Consider the following 20317-nt stretch of genomic DNA (forward strand, 5'->3'; position numbering starts at 1 on the left):
TAGATTACCTTTAGCAGCTTTTACATTTCAGGTAGTATTCCCCGCTCTGATCTTCCTGTACTTAGAATGGTAACTTACTAAAAGGATACATACTATCTTAATCTAATAGGAAGTAGAAAAGGAAAAAGAATATAGGTATTTCAAAGCTAAATATAAGGCTGTTGAATTATCCATTCTTTAAAATTAGCTCCTTCCCTTTGCTTACTACATAGATAATAAAAAGCAGTCTAGGGGAATCAGGAGAATGACAAGACCATCATTTACCTAGTGTCAGCTATGTTCTGGGCACCGTGCTGGATGCTTTAATATGCCAACTTACTTGTGTATTGCTTTTTTCATATGCCAAAATTGAACAGTAGAATTAATACCCACACTCTGCTAAGGAGTTTGTAGATACTGATGACTCATTCCTATTACCATGGCACACAGTCCAAACAATTAATTAATGTGAATTTTAAATATGTAGTTTACTAGTAACACTTTGTTTAATCATGAACAGTCTCAGTCAATTGCTTCCTATTTCTTAAAAAGGAAAATATTTAGGTAGCATTAATTTTCAGAAACATAATGGCATTGATGAATGAGAAACATGCACTCCTCAAGACACCTTTCCATGAGTAGCAAAAAATATTTTTTATTTTACACTTGTCTTGTAGAAAGTTCATTTTAGCCTTGAGTGATTTATTTTGAGTAGTAAAGCCATTAAAATGGGTCCTCCAACATTTTTGTGAGCAGCAAGTACTTTTTATTTTCCCTCTAACCTTTTCTAGGTTCTCCAAAGGAATGTTTGTGATATACTGACAGTGATATCTCTGCCCAACCAAAAACTCCCACTGAAAGATAAGTGCTTCTGTAAGAAGCTGCTAATTCAAATAAGCTGTGCTATGACAGTCTCAACAAGATATAAGACTGGGAAATAAATATGGTGGCAATGAAAATGACATTGTATAAGAGCATTATAGATGCATTATAGATAAGTCCTGGCTCTAAAACTTACTATCTCTGTGATTTTAAATAAGCCACCTGTCTGAGAATCAGTTTCCTGAGAAGGGAGCATGAGAGGGACCTTCAGGGTGTTAGTAAAATTCTATTTCTTCAGCCAGATAGTGGTTACACAGATGTTTTCAGTTAGAATTCATTGTGCATTTGTGATTTTTTTCTATGTAAGCTATACTTCAGTAAAATCAGTGCTGTGCTGATAAATATTTCTCCAGGGGGAAAAAACCCAGACTTGTAGCACTTGCCTGCTGATTTCCATGGTATAAATACATGGTATAAATCACCATGGCTAATTTCAAGCAACCAATATGAAATCACTGAATGAAGAATTGGGAGGAGATATGCACATTTTGCTCTTTAAGCTGGTTCTATCACATCGCTAAATAAAATGTACTTGAAAGTTGACTAGGTAAAGAGACTTTTAACTACTGATATTTCTTAATTTATCCTTTCTCATATTTTGGTTAGCAGCTGTGAAGTGAAAAATCAATTAACAAAATGGCTTCATGAACACCTATTAACTTTTTAAAAAATGTATAACATTTCTTGTTTCCTCAGTTGCCCAAAATTGAGTTTTTCATAATCCATAGTTCATGACGAAACATCATCATTGATTTATGCACATTTACTTATTTTATTTCATTTTACTTATTTTGGGGTTCTGGGGTTTTTTTAAAATTAATTATTTGATGAATCTTCATGAATCCATTGCTCAACCCAGGAACTAGAATATCCTCAGTTAAATATATTTCTTGCCTTGTTTTAGTTTCATATCTTACACATATGTGTGATCAATATATTATTTAGTTTTATTTAATTCTGAATTTTATATAAAGAGCTTACTCTTTTGAGATTCCTGTTTTGATTTAACTTTGCACTACCAACTAGATTCATCTATATTGTTTCTTTCAAACATAGTTTGTTCATTTTCATGGTATAATTCTACAGACCTTTTATTACCCAGTGCTTGACATGGTTTGGTTTATGTCAGTCTTGTATACTGATTTCCCAGCAGAGCAGGTATATTGTGCTTTGTTTATTTTATGTGCCTTTTTTTTAACAATTTGACTTATTATAACATATGTCTTCTCTTTTCTCTTCTTGCTTTTTCTTTCCAGTATATGTTTTCTTTGGTAAATGAGTACGTTTCCCCCAAATGGGTCATAAGTCAGGGGAATATCTTAATGTGTGTCAGTGCCAACAGAAAAAAAGTGTGCTGGAGGATTCTATGATGATTACCAAAGAAGCTCTATTAATAGCTAAACTAGAGTGAGCACAGAATATTATAGGTGACTGGCAGCCAGAAACATTAGAGTCCTCACTACAAGGGATGTAGCTCACTCAGAATGATTATCAGTTATCAAAATTTCATCACCTAATTTTCCTAAATTGTAAAAAAAGACTTAAGATGACTCTCTGCTACAAATCTGCTATAACGAAACTTTTAAGAAAACCTTGCTACTATTGAAATTTAAATGATGCTGAGTAAAACAAGTTATTTATTCAGAATTATGGGGGAAAAGTAGATATAAATAGGGAAAATGACAAAACTGATGAATATTTATTCATCTATACAAAAATAGGACAACAGTCCTTATCACAGTTCTAAAATTCAAAAACCCTTAAAACCAATATTTTTTGTTTTGTTTTCATAATTCATTTGATCACCAAACTTGTCTGGATCTAAATGCATTTGGCAGTAAAACCTGAATTGAAGTAAAGGGAAACTACGTATTGCTGTATATATTTTCATGTTTTACTGGAGAAAATATTTAGTGTTTGATTCCAGAACACTGCCACAGACTGTGCTGGGGCATTATATTATATGCAGCTTCTCTACCTATCTGACATTTTTAAAATTCTGATTTCTGAGACATATCTGGCACTAAGGGTTCTGTTAACAGACTGTGAACTGTAGTAAACAAATTGAATTTATTTTATACTTAGACCATAACTTTTTAATCTTTATTGTGCCATAGACCTCTTTGGCAAACTTAAATAATGTCTTAAATGCATAAAAGAAAATACATGGACAAGAAAGTAATTATATCGAAACAGTTATCAAAATAATAAAAATTTGTGATACAGTTAATACATGTGTTTCTTTATTAAGGCATTACATAACAGGGTCTAGCAGTGGGTATAATTACTATTGTAAAGTCATTGAAGTGATGAGTGTAAATGATATTTGGAGATATCTGCACCAGCTGTAATATTATGTGAAAAACCTTTAATTTCTGTTGGTGACAAGGTCACAGGTACTGCTAATACTGCTGAGATTTATCTCCTTCATTCATCATCGAAGGAAATGATAAATTTCAAATAGAGGTTAGAAAAATTGATATATAATTCATTTTCCCATCCTAATTCATAGACCACCCACCCCCTACTCATTCTATCCATGGATCACAGTTTATGAAACCTTGGTTACAAATACTGTTAATCATAAATTTATCTATCTTCCTTATTGGTTTCTGATGTTGATTAATTTATATCCACAAGGTGATGAAGCTGGAGTTCAAGTCATGCCTTTACTTTCAGCTAGCATTATTTTAAACAATTCCCTACTTTTTTTTGAGTTTTATTACACAATAGACAAAGCATCTGAGTGCTTGTTATTTATAGGTTGAATTCTAACTATAGTACTAGTCTTTAGAGTTTATCTTATTCCAGCCACATTATAAATTAGGAATGAAGTATTTGTATTCAACTCTTTGCTCCTTTTTTTAGTGTACATGACATTCCACTTATTTTTCAAACTTTTATTTTCCATTTCTGTTATAAATTGCCAAATGTCTTAGGTAGGGAGAATTTGTGTGGAGGGGACAAAAACCTATCTGTATATTCTCTGCTGACATTTGTTCCCAACCCACATCTATTTATTATTACTTCCTCTAATGTTTGTTGCACACCTACATCCAAACTGCTGCTTCCCATGTCCATAGCCTTCTTCATACCATTCTTATCTCTCACATGCTCTTTCTCTCCTTTATTTGTTTTGTTTTCTTTTTTAAAAAAATTTTATTGGGGTATAGTTGATTTATAATGTTGTGTTAGTTTCAAGTGTACAGTAAAGTGATTCAGTTATACATGTACATATATTCATTCTTTTTTAGATTCTTTTCTCATATAGGTTATCACAGAATACTGAGTAGAGTTCCCTGTGCTATACAGTAGGTCCTTGTTGCTTATCTGTCTTATATATAGTAGTGTGTGTGTGTTCATCCCAGGCTTCTGATTTATCCCTCCCCTCCACGTTTCCCCTTTGGTAACTATAAGTTTGTTTTTGATATCTGTACGTCCCTTTCTGTTTTGTAAGTAAGTTCATTTCTTTCTTTATTTTTTAAAGTTAGATTCCACATATGAGTGATATATGATATTTGTCTGTCTGTCTGACTTCACTTACTATGATAATCTCTAGGTGCATCCATGCTGCTGCAAATGGCATTACTTCATTCATTTTTATGGCTGAGTAATATTCCATGGTATATATGTACCACATCTTCTTTATCCATTCCTCTGTCAGTGTACATTTAGGTTGCTCTCATGTCTTGACTATTGTAAATAGAGCTGCAGTGAACATTGGGGTACATGTATCCTTTCAGATTATGGTTTTCTCTGGATATATGGCCAGGAGTGGGATTGCTGGATCATACAGTACTTCTATTTTTAGTTTTCTCAGGAACCTCCGTACTGTTCTCCATAGTGGCTGTACCAATTTACATTCCCACCAACAGTATAGGAGGGGTCCCTTTTCTCCACACCCTCTCCAGCATTTATTGTTTGTAGATTTTTTAATGGCCATTCTGACTAATGTAAGGTGATACCTCTTTCTGACCAGTGTAAGGTGATACCTCATTCTGACCAGTGAAAGGTGATACTTCATTGCAGTTTTGATTTGCATTTCTCTGATAATTAGTGATGTTGAGCATCTTTTCATGTGCTTGTTGCCATCTATATGTCTTCTTTGGAGAAGTGTCTATTTAGATCTTGTGCCCATTTTTTGATTGGGTTGTTTGTTTTTTGTTATTGAACTGCATGAGCTGTTTGTATATTTTCGAGAATAATCCCTTGTCAGTCACTTAGTTTGCAAATATTTTCACCCATTCTGTGGGTTGTCTTTTTGTTCTGTTTGTGGTTTCCTTTGCTGTGCAGATGCTTTTAAGTTTAATTAGGTCCCATTTGTTTATTTTTGTTTTTATTTCCATTACTCTAGGAGGTGGATCCAAAAAGATATTGCTGCAATTTACATCAAAGAGTGTTCTGCCTATGTTTTCCTCTAAGAGTTATATAGTGTTCAGCCTTAAATTTAGGTCTTTAATCCATTTTGAGTTAATTTTTGTGTATGGTGTTAGAGACTGTTCTAATATCATTCGTTTACATGTAGCTGTCCAGTTTTCCCAGCACCGCTTACTGAAAAGACTCTCTTTTCTCCATTTTATATTCTTACCTCCTTTGTTATAGATTAATTGACCATAAGTGTGTGAGTTTATTTCTGAGCTTTCTATCCTGTTCCATTGATCTATATTTCTGTTTTTGTGCCAGTACCATACTGCTTGATTGCTGTAGCTTTGTTGTATTGTCTGAAGTCAGAGAGTTAGATTCCTCCAGCTCCATTTTTCTTTCTCAAGATTGCTTTGGCTATTCAGGGTCTTTTGTGTTTCCATACAAATTGTAAAATTTTTTGTTCTAGTTCTGTCAAAAAATGCCAGTGGTAGTTTGATAGGGATTGCATTGAATCCGTAGATGGCTTTGGGTAGTATAGTCATTTTCACAATGTTGATTCTTCCAATCCAAGAACATGGTATATCTCTCTATATGTTTGTATAGTCTTTACTTTCTTTCATCAGTATCTTATATTTTTCAGCACACCGGTCTTTTGTCTCCTTAGGTAGGCTTATTCCTAGGTATTTCATTCTTTTTGTTGCAACTGTAAATGGGAATGTTTCCTTAATTTCTCTTTCAGATTTTGGCTGTTAGTGTATATGAATGCAAGAGATTTCTGTGCATTAATTTTGTATAATGCTACTTCACCAAATTCATTGATTAGCCCTAGGAGTTTTTTGGTAGCATCTTTAGGATTCTCTATGTATAGTATCATGTCATCTGCAAACAGTGACAGTTTTATTTCTTTTCTGATTTGTTTTCCTTTTATTTCTTTTTCTTCTCTGATTGCCATGGCTAAAATTTCCAAAACTATGTTGAATAATAGTGGTGAGATTGGGCAACCTTTTCTTGCTCCTCATCTCAGCGGAAATGGTTTCAGTTTTTCACCATTGAGAGTGATGTTGACTGTGGGTTTCTCATATATGGCCTTTATTATGTTGAGGTAGTTTCCCTCGATGCCCACTTTCTGGAGAGTTCTTATCATAAATGGGTGTTAACTTTTGTTGAAAGCTTTTTCTGCATCTATTGAGATTATCATATGGTTTTTATCCTTCAATTTGTTAATATGGTGTATCACATTGATTGATTTGCATATACTGAAGAATCTTTGCATTCCTGGATGAACCCCACTTGATCATGGTGTATAATCCTTCTAATGTTCTGTTGGATTGTGTTTGCTAGTATTTTGTTCAGGATTTTTGCATCTATGTTCATCAGTGATACTGGCCTGTAGTTTTCTTTTTTTGTGACATCTTTGTCTGGTTTTGGTATCAGGGTGATGGTGGCCTCATAGAATGAGTTTGGGAGTGTTCCTCCCTCTGCTGTATTTTGGAAGATTTTGAGAAGGGTAAGTGTTAGCATTTCTCTAAATGTTTGTTAGAATTCACCTGTGAAACTTTCTGGTCCTGGGCTTTTGTTTGTTGGAGGATTTTTATTCATGGTTTCAATTTTCAGTGCTTGTGATTGGTTTGTTCATATTTTCTATTTCTTCCTGGTTCAGTCTCGGGAGGTTGTACTTTTCTAAGAATTTATCCATTTCTTCCCGGTTGTCCATTTTATTGGCGTATGGTTACTTGTAGTAGTCTCTCATGTTCCTTTGTATTTCTCCAGTGTCAGTTGTTACTTCTCCTTTTTCACTTCTAATTCTGTTGATTTGAATATTCTCCCTTTTTTTCTTGATGAGTCTGGCTAATGGTTTATCAATTTTGTTTATCTTCTCAAAGAACCAGCTTTTCGTTTTATTGATCTTTGCTATTATTTCCTTTACCTCTTTTTCATTTATTTCTGATCTGATCTTTATGATTTCTTTTCTTCTGCTAACTTTGGGGTTGTTTTGTTCTTTTTCTAATCTCTTTAGGTGTAAGGTTAGGTTGTTTATTTGAGATTTTTCTTGTTTCTTGAGGTAGGATTGTATTGCTATAATCTTCCCTCTTAGAACTGTTTTGCTTTATGCCGTAGGTTTTGGGTCATCATGTTTCCATTGTCATTTATTTCCAGGTATTTTTTCATTTCCTCTTTGATTTCTACAGTGATCTCTTGGTTATTGAGTAGCGTATTGTTTGCATCCATGTGTTTTTATTTTTTACAGTTTTATTCCTGTTATTGTTATCTAGTCTCATAGCATTGTGGTCGGAAGATATCCTTGATATGATTTCAATTTTCTTAAATTTACCAGTGGTTGATTTGTCACCCAAGATATGGTCTCTCTTTGGGAAAGTTCCATGAGCACTTGAGAAAAAGGTGTATTCTGTTGTTTTTGGATGGAGTGTCTGATAAATATCAACTAATTTTACCTGGTCTGTTGTGTCATTTATAGCTTGTGTTTATTTATTTTCATTTTGTATGATCTGTCCATTGGTGAAAGTGGGGTGTTAAAGTCCCCTACTATGTTTGTGTTACTGTCGATTTCCCCTTTTATGGCTGTTAGCATTTGCCTTTTGTATTGAGTTGCTCCTATGTTGGGTGCATAAATATTTACAATTGTTATATCTTCTTCTTGGATTGATCCCTTGATCATTAGGTAGTGTCCTTCTTTGTCTCTTGTAGTAGTCTTTATTTTAAAGTCTATTTTGTCTGATATGAGCATTGCTACTCCAGCTTTCTTTTGATTTCCATTTGCATGGAATGTCTTTTTCCATCCTCTCACTTTCAGTCTGTGTGTGTCCCTAGGTCTGTAGTGTGTCTCTTGTAGACAGCATATAGACAGGTGTTGTTTCTGTATCCATTCAGCCAGTCTGTGTCTTTTGGTTGGAGCATTTAATCCATTTACATTTAAGGTAATTATCAATATGTATGCTCCTATTACCACTTTCTTAATTGTTTTGGTTTGTTTTTGTAGATCCTTTTCTTCTGTTATGTTTCCCGCCTAGAGAAGTTCCTTTAGCATGTGTTGTAAAGCTGGTTTGGTGGTGCTGAATTCTCTTAGCTCTTGCTTGTCTGTAAAGGTTTTCATTTCTCTGTCGAACCTGAATGAGATCCTTGCTAGGTAGAGTAATCGTGGTTGTAGGTTTTTCTCTTTCATCACTGTAAATACATCCTGCCACTCCCTTCTGGATGGCAGAGTTTCTGCTGAAAGATCAGCTTTTAACTTTATGTAGATTCCTTTGTATGTTGTTTGTTGCTTTTCCCTTGCTGCTTTTAATATTTTTTCTTTATGTTTAATTTTTGATAGTTTGATTAATTTGTGTCTTGGCATGTTACTCATTGGATTTATTCTGTTTGGGACTCTCTGCACTTCCTGGACTTGATTGACTATATCTTTTCCCATTTTAGGGAAGTTTTCTGCTGTAATCTCAAATATTTTCTCAGAAACTTTCTTTTTCTCTTCTTCTTCTGGGACCCCTAAAATTTGAATGTTGGTGCATTTAATGTTGTCCCAGATGTCTCTGAGACTGTCCTCAATTCTTTTCACTCATTTTTCTTTATTCTGCTCTGCAGCAGTTATTTCCGCTCTTCTATCTTCCTGGTCACTTATCTGTTCTTTTGCTAATGATTCCTTCTAGAGAATTTTTAATTTCATTTATTGTGTTGTTCATCATTGTTTGTTTGCTATTTAGTTCTTCTAGGTCCTTGTTAAACATTTCTTATATTTTCTCCATTCTATTTCCAAGATTTCGGATCATTTTTACTGTCATTACTCTGAATTCTGTTTTGGGTAAACTGCCTATTTCCTCTTCATTTATTTGGTCTGGTGGGTTTTTACCTTGCTCCTTCATCTGCTGCATATTTCCCTGTCTTCTCATTTTGTTTAACTTACTATGTTTGTGGTCCTCTTTTCACTGGCTGCAGGTTCGTAGTTCCTGCTAATTTTGGTGTCTGCCCCCAGTGGATGAGGTTGTTTCAGTGGCTTGTGTAAGCTTCCTGGTTGGAGCAACTGGTGCCTGTTTTCTGGTGGGTGGTACTGGATATTCTCCTTCTGGTGGACTGGGCCGTGTCTGGCCATGTGTTTTGGTGTGTCCGTGAACTTAGTATGACTTTAGGCAGCCTCTCTGCGAATGGGTGGAGATGTGTTCCTGTCTTGCTAGTTGTTTGGCATGGAGCATCCAGCACTTGAGCTTGCTGGCCGTTGGATGGAGATGGCTGTTAGTGTTGAGACAGAGATTTCTGGAAGACCTCTCGCCAATTGATATTACATGGAGCCGGGAGGTCTCTGGTGGTCCAATGTCTTGGACTCAACTCTCCACCTTGGAGGCTCAGGCCTGACATCTGACTGGAGCACCAAGACCCTGCCAGCTGCATGGCTCTGAAGAAAAGGAAGAAATTAAAAAAAACATGAGCAGATAGAATCCCAAAACAAATGGGAAAAGCAAAACTAAACAGACAAAAGTCACACAAAGAAACATACACACACACACACTCATAAAAAGAAAAACAAACAAACAAAACTAAAAAAAAAAGAACAGACAGAACTCTAGGACAAATGGTAAAGGCAGACCTTAACAGACAAAATCACACAAGATAAGTGATGAATATTTCAAGAAATTTAAAATTTTGAAGAAGAGAATAACAGTGTCAAATCTGCCAACAGATCAAGTTAGATGAAAAGTAGAGACAGTTCTTTTGAGAAGTTTAGCTGTGATAGGAAGAAGAGAGAGGGAAGGTAGTAGTTGGATCAAATTGCAAGACTAAGAGAATTTGGGTTTTTTGTGTGTTTGGGTTTTTGTATCTGTGTGTGTGGTTCTTTTTATTTTTAATGTGAGAAGCCATTAGAGAAAGAGAAGTTGTAGATCCAGGAAGAATTTGAAAGGAATGGCAAATGGCAAAGTTTTTAGAATAGTCATATCAGAGAGCCAGTCAGTGAATTAATAAGTTAGCCAGGAAAAAAACAGAATTGTTCCCACATATTTGACACGAGTTGTGGACTGCCAATCTAGAAGAGTATAATACAGTTTAATTATTGGAGAAATATGTAGTATATTATTTGAAAGAGATTTTTAGAGAAACCATGATTTTAGTGCTGAATTAGATGATTTTATAAAATTCCTTATAGCCTTACTCCATACTTGGAAGGATTCAATTCAAGGAATTTTCTTTTCTTTTATCTCTTATATTTTTCTTCCAGGTTTATTGAGATATAATTGACATAGAGCACTGTATAAGTTTAAGGTATACAGCAAGATGATTTGACTCACATATATCATGCAATGATTACCCCACTAGGTTTTGTGAACATTCATCATTTCATATAGATACAAAACTAAAGAAATAGAAAAAAATATCCTTTCCTTGTGATAAGAACTCCTAGGATTTATTCTCTTAACAATTTTCATATATAACATATAGCAGTATTAATTGTATTTATCATGTTGTATATTACATCTCTAGTATTTATTTTATACCTGGAAGTTTGTACCTTTTGATTACCTTCATCCAATTACCCCTCCCCCAACTGCCTTTGATAACCATAAATAATGATCTCTTTTTCTATGAGTTTGTTTGTTTTTAGAAGGAAGTTTGTATCTTGCCTCTATAAAATAAGTTGAGAATCTTACAGAGTAATTGTTCTGTATTTACCTTTAGCAATTTTTCCAATCTTATAATTCTATCTTCTTTAACCTTACTTTTTTCATATTTACAGTCTCCATTTGGATTCTTATTCAAGTTCACTTTTTGTTTTTATTATATATATATGTATATTTTTAATTGAATTGTAGTTGACTTACAATATTATTTAGTTACAGATGTACAATGTAGTGATTCGGTATTTTTGTACATTATACACTATACAAAGTTATTACATTATTATATTTTTATTATATCCTGTTCTTGTCTAATTAACTATATTCTTCTTTAAAAATTTCTTTTTTTTAATTTATTTTTTAAATTTATTTATTTAATTTATATTTATTTTCAGCTACATTGGGTCTTCATTGCTGCACACGAGCTTTATCTAGTTGCGGTGAGCAGGGGCTACTCTTCATTGAAGTGCACATGCTTCTCATTGCAGTGGCTTCTCTTGTTGCAGAGCATGACCTCTAGGCGCACAGGCTTCAGTAGTTGTGGCAAACGGGCTCAGTAGTTTTGGCTCATGGGCTCTAGAGCACAGAGTCAGTAACTGTGGCTCACGGGCTTAGTTGCTCCACAGCATGTGGGATCTTCCCGGACCAGGGATCAAACCTGTGTTTCCTGCACTGGCAGGCAGATTCTTAACCACTGCGCCACCAGGGAAGTCCCTAAAATTTCTTTTAACACAATTATTTTAAAGTTTCTTACATATTTCTCAGTTATATGTAGTTTTTTAAAAGTGAATTCTTCCCATTCATACATCTACTAATACTTTTTTATTGACAGGTTGTTTTCTGACATACTTTGTAACTTTTGACTGTGAGCTTATCTTCAGTGGGAGTTGTTTCTATGTGAATTTCAAGGGCCCTGAGTTGTGGAAGAAACCCCTTGGAGCCAGTTTTGTGTTTGACTTTGCTGTGGCTTTCACTAGTACAGGACTTATTTTAATTTTATTTTCTCTATTTAGGGTTTCCAAGCTTCTTGGGAGGTGCTAATTTAGACATCACACCTACAAATAGTGCAGGTTTAGAGTGCTGGTATCCTTCTGCCAATTCTTTGCCTAGATTAGCTGGCTTCTGTACTATATTCCTCAGACCAAACAGCCTTTTTAGCTCACTGCTATACATAGAGCTTAGAGCCTTGACTCCCAAGCTATATCTGCAACATATGTGTTAGGTTTTTGAACAGTTAATCTAACATTTTTATTTAATTAGTACTGGAGGGAGACTTACTGCATTTGCCTTGTTCCCCATATTGACCCAAAATCTTTTTTGGTGATGTAAGAAACTTTTCCAGTTGTTTCTTAAAATATATTTTTGATGACTGATATGGAAGCTAGCACTAGCATATGTTAGAAGTCCAAAACTGTCAAATTTGGAATATGTATTTATGCAAATTTGGAGTCATATTCTGAAACTAGAAATACAGATTCTTATGACACAACAATGACATTTATAAAAACTTACATTTTTTAAGAATCAGGAATGAAGAGAATTCTGTAATATATATGTCTGTATATTTAAAGTAACTTCCATATGCTGTTTCTTAATCATGTGATTTTCTGATAACTTTAATATCTGAACTTTTTCTGTGACATAGCATGGACTTTGTGTCAGGTATGAGATAAATGCAATAGATAAGATTTAAAGAAAAGTGGATGTACTTCAAATGTATGTGAAGAAATTAAATGATATAAGGAAAAGATAAGAAAGTGAATAATATGTTCTAGGAATGACTCATAATCCACAAACTCAGATATTCAGGGAATGTAGCTTTATTTTTTTTTATTATTTTGTGTGTGTGTGTGGTACGCGGGCCTCTCACTGTTGTGGCCTCTCCCGTTGCGGAGCACAGGCTCCGGACGCGCAGGCTCAGCGGCCATGGCTCAAGGGCCCAGCCACTCCACGGCATATGGGATCTTCCCAGACCAGGGCACGAACCCACGTCCCCTGCATCGGCAGGCGGACTCTCAACCACTGCGCCACCAGGGAAGCCCTGTAGCTTTATTTTTTATTAAAAGTTATTTGTACATATAAGTACACAGTGGATACTTGTTGAATAAATGAATGAATTTGAATTTCTATTTTAAGCCCCCTTTCTATTGGAGGCTAGAAACTAAATCTTAATCGGTCAAGCCTTTCTCCTCTTTTTACCTCTAGGTCTATGTTCTAAGTTTCTAGAACCTTCCAAGTGTCAGCATGTTGAAGGTGGGGTGGAATTTGGCCTTACTGATACCTACTGAGCTTATACTCAGAAAGACTGAGAAAGAAAGGTATTTATTTTCCTTCTTGTATTGACTAAAAGATCTTTACTGTCTACTTGGTGCCAGATAAATGCCATTCTATGCTGCTCCCATACCATGCTAAGCATAAGAGACTTCTGAGACCTCGCTTCCTCCTTAGACTATATTCTAGAGATTGGAAGTTACAGGTTTCCTGCTATCCAGACCCTAAACCTGATGGTATTTTCTGTCCTATCATCCTCCTTCCAGTTTTAAGCTAAGGTGAACATGTTGTAGAGTACCTTTTTGGAGGTACTTTTGGAGGTACTCTACCTTTTGGAGGTACTTTTGGAGGTACTCTACCTTTTTGGAGGTACTTTTGGAGGTACTCTACTTTTGGAGGTACTTTTTGGAGGTACTCTACCTTGTTGTAGAGTACCTTTTTGGAGATCCAATAGGCTCTTGCTCCAATCCCATAAAATCTTTATCTAGTATGTGTTGAGTATAAAGGGATAGGAGGAGTAGGAAAAAGGTCTTCTAAATCTATCGTTTATACTCAGAATCCTAGGCTTTTGAAACTCAAATACCAAATATTTAATAATTTAATTCCTTTTTTATCTACATACTGCTGTGTCATCCATTCTTTGAGGCAGTTGAACATTACCTGTTTCTGCCTGAATGGAGAAGAAGGGTTATGGATAACCAATATTTGGAACAAATTTAATTAATATATAAAAGTTTTTCTGTGATAGAGAAACAAAAGAAAATTAAGGAGAATGGAATAAGGCAAGAAAAGAGCCCAAGAGGTTCAGTAAAGAAGAGAGAAGACTAATAAAAGACCACTTTGCTCTCTAAAGTAATGTGTGACATGCTGTGGCTTAGAAGTAACTGGATTTAGTGGATCTGGAACTGATTGACGGGTATAGGGATTGTTGCTGGAGGCTTAAAAATGGCTTTTGATATAGAGCTGTGTTCTTTGTGTTATGGCCCAATGGGACTTCTCACCTGCCTGGAAGTCAGAAACTAAGATCTTTGACTTCTTTTTAAAGTGTTCAAAAGAAATAGGGGAATGCAAATCAAAATGAAATTGTGAATTCAGAGATTTTAAGATTTATGAGGAAAAAAATCAAAATTATTCGTTATGAAACCAGTGTGTCCTCCTCCATTCGAATGAGAATTAGCTTCTGCTGATTTTACTTTCAAAATGCCTTAAATTCTCAACACAACCACTCTGTTTCAGGACCTTGGTACCCCATGCCTTAATTATTGCCTCTTTGTGCCTTTTAGCACTCACATTCTTGAAACTATCTCTTCTTCACATTTTTTTTTCTTTTTTAAAGAATTAGTTCAGAGGACTTAATTGCTTCATATGTTCACCACAACATCCCTAGTGCCTTGTATATCCCTGCGATGGACTGAATTTTATCCCCCCAAAATTCATTCCTTGAAGCTCTAACCCCTTCTGTGACTGTATTTGAAGATAGGGTTTTTAGGAGGTAATTAAGGTTAAATGAAGTCATAAGGGTGGCATCCTAATCTAATAGTATTGGCTGCCTTATAAGAAAAGGAAGAGAGAGAGATCTCTTTCCACACCCGCAGAGGAAAGGCCATGTGAACACACAATGAGAAGATGGGTGTTTGCAAGTCAAGAAGAGGTTTTTCACCAGAACCCAACCATGCTAGCACCCTGATCTTGGATTCCCAGCCTCCAGAACTGTGAGAAATAAATGACTATTGTTTAACCTTCCCAGTCTATGGTATTTTGTTATCACAGCCCAGGCAGACTAAGAAAATCCCCAAGGCCTGAAATAATGCTTTGTTCACTCAATAAATATTTGTTTATTGTGGTGGAAATTAGCAATGCTATATTCCATTCAGGAACATAATGAGACATCTCAGGCTGACATGCAGTGACCTGTACTGTAGTAGGCTTTGCTGACCGTACAGTCTCTGTCACAACTACTTAGTTCTGCTATGGTGTCATAACTACTTAGTTCTGCTATGGTGGCACAAAAATAGCCATACACAATACATAGACCAATGAGCATGGTTACGTTCCACTGAAATTTTAGTTACAAAAAAATACAGATAGCAGGTCGTATTTGCCACATAGGCTATACTTTGCCCATTCCTGACCAGTAGCAAATGACCCACCTTAACTCTCAAGGAATATTTCCTACTCCTTATTGGAAAAGCTCTCATCCTGTCAGATTGACAGGTACCTCATCCACAAACTCCATGATTTCCCCAAATTGTCTCCTTGTCTTAAATTTCCTCTATGCTTATCTCCCTGATTCCTATTTCTATTCTTCCCTCTAAGTTCTGGAATTAGGAAACATAAATAAAACATAATCCATGCCCACAAGTGTCTTAGAAATGTAATAAAGGGGGACATATGTAGATAGTCAATATAGGTATTATGGAAGGTATAAAAAGAGTAGAGTCATAAAGGAAGAGGTGGAATGTTTACAGAGGGTAGAGTAATACAAGGACAATGATCAGGCCTCACAGAGGAAATGATAAGGTGCAAGATGGAACACTACAAGAAATGAGACAGGGGAAAGTGGGAGGAGGAGCAAGTCTACAGAGAGCAGGGAGGGGGCAGGCCAGTGGGGGGAAAAAAAAGAGAGAGAAAAAAAATTGAAATATAAAAAGCAGATAGATCATCCTATTTATGTAAAATATGTGTGTATGTAGGTTAGAAAAAAAGACTAAAAGATCAATATCTACTAACTTGGAGAGGCATCTATGGTATGTTGAGAAAAGTGACAGCAGAGTATTTATGTGCACATGTGCTTTTATATTTTGCATGAGCCAAGAGAAAGTATGAAAGGATTCACCACTGTTGACAGGGATGGTTGCATCTGGAAGGTAGGAAGTGGACAGAGTGGAGATGGTTAATTTTCTTAAAAAGGACAGTTTTAAGAGGAGAAATTGGCCAACAGCATTAAATGCTACAGAATTGTCGAGTACAATGAGTACTAAAAATATGCTGCTGGATTTGGCAATTGGGTCATAGATAGATGACTTTTGGCTAGAGCAGTTTTATTTTAAGTAGGTAGTGGGAAATAATAAGCAGAAATTATATTCTTTTCTTTCCAGGAACTTGACTCTGAAGGGAATGAGAGAGGTGATTGTAGCTAGATGGAAACACAGCATCCAAGGAGAGGTTTTTCTGTTGTTTCTAATAGGAGAGATTTGTACATGTGTATCTTTAAGGAAGAACATATCAAGAGAGAGAATAATCTTCATTTTGTTTTTTGGGTTTTGAGGGGATTTTTTAATTGATGTGTAATTTACATGTAACATTATACTAGTTTCCAGTGTATAACATAATGATTCTCTATATGTGTTGTGAAATGATCACCACAAGTCTGGTTACCATCTGGTACCATACACAGTTTTAAAAAAAGGTTTTTTTTCTTATGATAAAGACTTTTAAGATCTAGTTTCTTAGCAACTTTCCAACATACAATACAGTATTATTAACTATAGTCATCATGCTGTACATTATATCCTCATGACTTAATTATTTTATAACTAGAAGTTTATATACCTTTTGACCCCCTTGACCCATTTCTCCCACCCACCCATCTCCCACCTCTGACAACTACCAATCTGTTCTTTGTATCTATGAGCTTGGTTTCTTGTTGTTGTTGTTGTTTAAATTTCATATATAATTATTGTCTGTCTTTGACTTATTTCACGTAGCATAATGCTCTCAAGGTTCATTCATGTTGTCACAAAGGGCAAGATTTCATTCTTTTTTATGTCTGAATAGTATGCCAGTATGTGTCTATGTGTGTGTGTGTGTATAAATACCACAATTTCTTTATCCATTCATCCATCATTGAACACTTAGGTTTTTTCCATACCTTGGCTGTTGAAAATAATGCTGCAATGAACATAGGGGTGCGCATATCTTTTTGAAGTAGTGTTTTCGTTTTCTTCAAATACCCAGAAGTGGACTCTCTGGGTCATATTGCAGTTCTATTTTTAATTTTTTTTTTAACAAGAACATAAAGCTTTTATTCTGAATTAGTCAGTAAAACAAATGAAAAAAAATTAAACCAAAACTTGTGAAAGGTTTTTAAATGATTTATTACTAATATAAACATACATATGCTCAAAGCACTTTTAAAAACTTTTAAATTGTAATTTAACCAGAACCTCTGTTAATAACCACTATAAGCAATTAGGCCAACTCTAATGTTCTGGTAACAAACATATTGGGAATTAACAAATAATAAATCTGAAACTGAAGAAATCAAATACATGAAAAAATGACTATTTTAAAGTAAGAGTATAAGAATAGGAGTTACTAAGAAATTATCACCACTGAAGCTTTTCCTTGGAAATATCTTATTTTAAACTTACAGTGAAGACAAACAAGGGGGGCAGAATATGTATAGCTACAAAACAAATGCAGTGATGAGTTACAGCAGAAAGAGGAAATGCATTTTGTAATCCACAGGATCAGATTTGCAGCTCTAAGCAATTACCAGTAAATATTTGAGTGTTCTTCCTATTCTATCAACTTTAAATTTAAACTGAGTTACAGCAGTTTCACTTGTATTAATAGTTGGCAAAAGCAAATTAGAAGAAACCTAAATTAGTCTTTTTTAACTGGGCAGGATTTACCTCATTCATTGGAACAAACCCACTTCCCATCCTTAGAGCCTAAAAAATGTGGATATTGGCCTATTTTAATACTTTTCTAGTTCAGACGGAAGTCATGCTGTACACAGCCTTTGATTTTAGGAACCAGCACAAAGTAAAAATCAACTACTCACTGGGATTTAACCCAGTCACAAGCCATTCCAATCCTTCTGTTAATGCAGAATCCGTTCATAAATTGGCCAAATTGTAATTAACTTCTAAAAACTCCTTCGAAAATTATGAGTTTCAATTTTAAATGAAAGAACTTGAACAATTTTCAAAGAATCAAGTATAATTTATAAAAGATAGATCTTTACCAGTTCACGTATGTTCCATCATATTTTGTATTGAACAATAGGCTGATTACTTCATTGTGGCATATACTTCAGAACCTAATTTTTCACACGGGCTCACTGACAATCCAACCACTTTAAGGAATTTATCAGTTAGTCTACAGGCCATACATGGCTGGCAGGTATAGCCAGGTCACACAGCAAGTTTAAATATTCCAACCTCAATCACAAGAAACAATCAGAGGGGAAAATGACACATGATTGCAATATACTAAGGCAGCAGATAAGTCATTCTTCACCTAGGTCAGCAGCTTCCAATAAAATCGTGTGCACAGATTTAATGAATGAGTCTGCTCTAGTTTAACTATGAACATGCCCCTGCATTAGAAAGGGAGATAAGAATTGTGCTTGCAATTCTAGCTGATGAATTCATTAGATTTTTATAAGGCAAATAATGTAGAAAGTTAGAATAGAATTTCTAGAACCATTTATCCTGTGATGTTGTAAAATCAAAGTACTACTTTATTAAATGAGTTATTTTATACAATATGAACATCAATATAATTACAATTATAAAAAAAATTTTATAACAAGGATGAATTGATTTTCAGATTTCCAAATCAGAGTCAACGGTACATTTGCACAGAATTGTCTTTGCATGAAGACCAAAAGGGAACAGCATAAAAATGAGTGTTTCTGTAGCCCCTTTATTTTTGCTGATCAACAGTTTGTTAGAAAAGCAGCTGCAGGTTTGTTACCTAAGGTCTGAGACAGGAGAAGAGTCAAAGGTGTCACAACTTCCCCTGTAAACAACTTTATGCCTGAACATCAGCTAATTCTGGAGGAAGTGGAGTCTTAGGATGCTTGCTCTCAAAGTGCTGCTTGAAGGTCTTAGGGTCTGGCATTTGTGTCTTACAGACAGTGCAGATATATATTAAGGCAGTTTTGGCAGCAGGCTTTTGGTCATGTCCTTGTTTCTTCTTTTGTCCAGCTTTTTGGCATTTTTCTGCTGAGACTGAATCTTCTGCTGTCCATGAGCCATATCTGGGCCGGGACAGTCTTGCATCAGAGAAACCGCACAGCACAAGAGGGCCAGGGGAGGTGGCAGGAGGGAGAGTTATTTTTAATTTTTTGAGGAACCTCCATACTATTTTCCATAATTACTGCACCAATTTATATTCCCACCAACAGTGCACAGGGTTCCCTTTAATCCACATCCTCACTAACACTTGTTATTTGTTGTCTTTTGGATAATAGCCATTCTGACAGGTATGAGGTGATATCTCATTGTGGTTTTGATTTGCATTTCCCTGATGATTAATGACGTTGAGCATCTTTTCATGTACCTGTTGTCCATCTGCATGTCTTCTTTGGAAAAATATCTATTCAGATCCTCTGTCTATTTCTTAATTGGATTGTTTGGGGTTTTTTGCTATTGGGTTTTGTGAATTCTTTATATATTTTGGATATAATCCCCTTATCAGATGTATGATTTGCAAATATTGTCTACCATTCAGTGGGTTGCCTTTTCATTTTGTTGATGATTTTCCTTGCAGTGCAGAAGATTTTTAGTTTGATGTATTAATTTTGTTTTTTATTTTTAAATTTAAAGGAGTGCTAATACATAGGAAAAAACACTAGGAAGAGAAACATATATAATCTTAGTGATTTTTTTTTTTTTTTGCGGTACACGGGCCTCTCACTGTTGTGGCCTCTCCAGTTGTGGAGCACAGGCTCTGGACGCGCAGGCTCAGCGGCCATGGCTCACGGGCCCAGCCGCTCCGCGGCATGTGGGATCCTCCCAGACTGTGCCACCAGGGAAGCCCCTTAGTGATTATTTTTGAGAAACAAATTTGACCATCAATTTAATCAATGAAGACTTTGTGGAGAGGTGGGAAGATTTTCAAATGAAAGACATATATCTGATTTGAAATTAGATACCAATTTTAGAAATGTTAAAATGTTAAGAAAAACCAAATCACAATCAAAGACATATGTAGTCAGACTTTTGCTTTGCACTCCTACTTGATGTAAACATAGGTAATATAGATCATTGCTTGTCCCAGCTTTGCCCAGCTCAGCCTCACATTGCATCTGAACCAATCCTTCCTAAGCTTGTTACCTTATGAGGTACCAGAGGATGGGTCAAAACCTGTCTTGCTACCAAGTATAGCCTGTGCCTTCTGTTGAGCTGGCCACCTTTAGACTTCCTGATTTCCACTACTGTTTCAGCTTGGACTGGAGCTCTAATTTA

At 35.3% G+C, this 20317-nt stretch overlaps 1 protein-coding gene and 1 pseudogene across 3 annotated transcripts in view; one reads left to right on the forward strand and one right to left on the reverse strand.

Annotated features, from left to right (window-relative positions):
- Positions 1–20317, forward strand: part of RNF180 (ring finger protein 180) — a 278091-nt gene that overhangs the window by 147657 nt on the left and 110117 nt on the right. Inside the window, exon 6 of one of the 3 annotated variants that reach the window (XR_012330704.1) lies at positions 13050–13162. The exons of the other annotated variants lie outside the window; for them this stretch is intronic. The gene's annotated coding sequence lies outside the window, so the exon portion shown is untranslated. The remainder of the gene's footprint in view (positions 1–13049; positions 13163–20317) is intronic. 3 annotated transcript variants of the gene reach the window in all.
- Positions 18721–19105, reverse strand: LOC101317622 (zinc finger protein 706 pseudogene; annotated as a pseudogene).

The sequence above is a fragment of the Tursiops truncatus genome, chromosome 3 (assembly GCF_011762595.2).
Source record: "Tursiops truncatus isolate mTurTru1 chromosome 3, mTurTru1.mat.Y, whole genome shotgun sequence".
In the NCBI taxonomy this organism is placed as follows: domain Eukaryota; kingdom Metazoa; phylum Chordata; class Mammalia; order Artiodactyla; family Delphinidae; genus Tursiops; species Tursiops truncatus.